The 3,966-nt window shown below is 40.8% G+C and overlaps 1 non-coding gene across 1 annotated transcript; it reads left to right on the top strand.

Moving 5' to 3' along the window:
* Positions 1–1,127: 1,127 nt before the first annotated feature.
* Positions 1,128–1,265, top strand: LOC114815738. Its single transcript, XR_003763541.1, has one exon. It is a non-coding gene; the product is annotated as a small nucleolar RNA SNORA7 (small nucleolar RNA).
* The last annotated feature ends 2,701 nt before the right edge of the window (positions 1,266–3,966 follow it).

Below are 3,966 nucleotides of genomic sequence, written 5' to 3'. Positions count from 1 at the left end.
CCGACCTTGCCAGCTTCTATGAGTCAATCAATCACAGTAATAGAACACTGTACTAAGCTCTTGGTACAATATAGCCTTCAGAGAAGAATCTGGGAGGGAAGCAGACAAGTTTTTTCTCTTTGGGGTTAAGTGGGGTGTTTTGATAGTAAAGGAGAGAATTCAGTTCAGTACCACTTAAGATTAATCAATTAATCTTGTCAAAGCATTCAAATAATAATATATTGGATATCAACAAAGCATCTTCATAACTGGTTCGAGAGAAGTCTCATGAGACCAAACTCAGAAAGTAATGAGTGTGGACCAGCAATCTTATTCTTGATGACTAACCAAGCGGATCAATGTTTACATTATAGAACTCGACGGCAACTAATGTGACCTGCCCAAATGATGTGGAGAAGAATATTACTGAATTTCTGGATGCCTGGATTACCCTCTGTCACAGAATTTTAAACTCATAATTAAATGACCAATGTTATTTATTTAAATATTTAAAAGTTATAATAATTTATTTATCAGACGTGAGACTTCCTAACGTCTATTTCTGCTGATGTAAATCTTTAGAATTACTTTATACAGATCACAGCTGATCCTATTTGTAAGCCCTAAGGGCTGTGAAATGATCTTAACACCTAATTAATTTTAATGATAATTTTCTGAAGAAGTATTTATGAAAATACTTTAAATATAATGCCTATCGGTGTCAGTAAATAAAGCTATTTTTTAAAAAAAAACTTGGTTGTGGATGAGAATAATTGCAGCAACTGGATGCTTTTTAAAAAAAATGCAATAAACGTCTGTTGCATTAATAGACCAGCCTCCCATCTGGGGCACAGCGTTTAGAGCTTGGAGTGTAGACTGTTTCTATATTCCTTCTTTACTCCTTCTTTCTCATAGCCTGGCCGGAACCCGCCAAGCTTTCTTTGTGCATGACCTTGCAAAATCCTGAGATACCACCTAATGTTTACAGAAAATCCGCATCACAGATACATTTGAAATTCTGAAGGTAGGCGATGCTGAAGATAATTGGAGAAAGAATATGAAAATAAAGATTTATAGACATTTACTTTATATGGTTGGCGGGGAGGGGAGAATGTTATTCTTGGAATTAGATGACATTACTTTCAGTGCCCCTCTCAGGATTGCACCTGGAGAGTTTCCAGAACTCTACCAGTCTCCGCTATGGGAGGGAGAGTCAAACAGAGCCGTAGCCATTCAGTTCCTAGCTTGGGCAGTGGCTAGCGAGTGGAAGGCAATCTGCTACAGGTCAAAACTTACCTGTGCTGGGCAGCAGCGGCATGGGAGAGAGTCAAGGGTGGAGACTCAAGAAGGCAATGATAGACCACTTCCGTATTTTTACCAAGAAAACTCTACGGATACACTACCAGAACGACTGCAGATGGAGGTGGGGTGCTCGGAGAGAGATGTGTCCGTGGAGTCGTTATGGGTCAGAGATGACTCAAAAGCATGAGACCAGACAAGACTTTCAGTGAGATAAGATCTAAAAAGACTGATGTCTGACAGATACTGTGCCTCACTGTGTCTGGGTGAAGATTGTCCTTGGTCACAATGATGCATTGGCATCTGCTATTTTTCAACTGGCTCCTTGGACTTTCAATCTTTCTGAAATCTCTGCTCAAATACAGTAAACCCTCTCCTAATCAACACACCCCAGGCTGGACTGTATGCTCAACACCGTCTCCCAATAGTCCCTATTTTTTCACATTATATTTCACTAGGCTTTTTAAAGATCTGTCCTCATATCAATCAAACATATTTATCAGATGCTTACTCTATGCATTTGGGGGAGTACAATATGGGAATGAGAAAAAACGAGAAGCAGTGTGGCATAGTAGAGTACAGGCCTGGGATTCAGAAGGACTTGGGTTCTAATCCTGACTCCATCACTTGTCTGCTGTGTGACCTTGGGCAAATCACTTCACTTCTCTATGCCTGTTAGTCATCCATAAAATGGGGATTAAGACTGTGAGCCCCATGTAGGACGTGGATTGTGTCCAGACTGATTAGTTTGTATCTATCCTGATGGTTAATACAGTGCCTGGCACACAGAAAGTGCTTAAAAGATACCACAATTATTATTACTACCTGATATTATGTTTAGTTTCTTGCACTCGCTAATAAAGCTTACATTCGTCCTCCTTTGTTCATTTTCAAAAGGTTCTTCTGCCATTAGAAAGGAATCTTTGCTGGGTTCAGAGAGAATGTGAGTGGATAAATGACCCACTCAGAACTGTAGACATCCTCAACCGTAAAATGGGGATTAAATACCTGTTCTCGCTCTCCTTTAGACTGTTAGCCCCATATGGGATAGGTATTGTACCCGATCTGTATTGTATCTACCCGAATACTTGACACAAAGTAAGCACTTGATCTCGATTATTATTATAATATTAATACTAGTCTCTTCTCGGAGTGAAAACATTACTACTCAATTCAACTCTAAGACAAACCAGACAGGATTTTGACTCAATTCAACTCTAAGACAAACCAGACAGGATTCTGAAGAAGCAGTGAGCAGCCCTGAGCTGTTTTATTCAGTGTTTAAGAATCATCCTGAAGATGTCCAATGTCACCCCCACCAAATGTCAGTGGAAGCCATTGAAACAAACACAGAACCCCCCAAAAGTATGTAACATCTATTCTATTGCCAGATGTAAAAATCTACACCTTAGCCGATGTACTTTTATAGGGAAAATTCCTTGCTCGATTAGAAGCAACCCACGGAGGACAAAGGCTGAAATTAAGATGACTCTTCATCTCAATCTGTCTAACCACTAACATTAGGCACATAGGGTATGAGGTTTGTGAGAGGCCCAAATTCCAGAGCAATCCTGAAAGCATTTTTTTCAGTTTGGTATGAAATGTGGTGTTTCGTTCCTGCCAAACTTCTGTTTGGTCATTTTGGAGAACAAGTAAAAGCAGTATTGACTTTTCTGATTACAGCCAAGCTTTTAACCATTGTATTCTAGGTGGTCTTTACAGAGTGTCAGCATGATTGGGTTAATCAGGCATACTCCATTCTTCAGGAGTCCTGCCCAAGGACAAAGGCATAACATTCCCCCCTAAAGTAACAATCGTGACTTTAGTCAAATTTCGGTGACCATACAAAATGCAACACAAACCTTCCAATTCCCACTAGTAATGGGGAAAGAAAGATGTGACCATTTATCTAATAAGAAACACACTGATAGATTTGTTGGGCAGTTGTGCTGGCCAAAAATATCAGTAGATCCTATAAGGGCATGGATAAATTCATGGACTTGTGATCCATAATAAGTTACTAGAAGGAATGTTTAGAGATGTTAGATAGTACCTACCTAAACATCAGCATTCATGCCAAACAGCTGGGCCTACTGGAAAACACACAGGCCTGGGAGTCAGAGGAGCTGTGCTCTAATCCTGGCTCTGCTACCTGCCAGCTGTGTAAACTTCAGCAAATCAGTTAACTTCTGGTACCGCCTACCCTCATCTGTTAAATGAAGGTTAATTAAACACTCGTTCTCTTCCCCACTTTGACTGTGAGCCCCAAGTGAGACAGGGACTATGTCTGACCTACTTATCTTATATCTACCCCAGTCCTTAGTACAGTGCTCTGCTCCCCCCCCCCCCCCCCCCCCGCCACCAGACGGTGTGGGCAGGGATTATCTCTCTTTATTGCTTTATTGTATTTTCCAAGCATTTAGTACAGTGCTCTGCAAACAGTAAGCACTCCATAAGTAGGGTTGAATGAAGGAGTGCTTGGTGCACAGTGTTTCAAAAACACCATTATTAAGTTAAGTAACCAACCCACGATTCTTCAAACACTCTACTGCTACTGCCAGAGCCAGAATACTGGGCTGGGACACACCACCGATCAATTCTCATAAGGTTCTTGCTTGGGTTCTTAGGAATATTTGCCGAAGACCTTTATTTTCCACTGAGCACACCTAGTTCTCGTACACAGGGAGC

This window comes from Ornithorhynchus anatinus, chromosome 12 (genome assembly GCF_004115215.2).
Source record: "Ornithorhynchus anatinus isolate Pmale09 chromosome 12, mOrnAna1.pri.v4, whole genome shotgun sequence".
Classification (NCBI taxonomy): domain Eukaryota; kingdom Metazoa; phylum Chordata; class Mammalia; order Monotremata; family Ornithorhynchidae; genus Ornithorhynchus; species Ornithorhynchus anatinus.
This window is presented reverse-complemented; position numbering and strand designations above follow the sequence as displayed.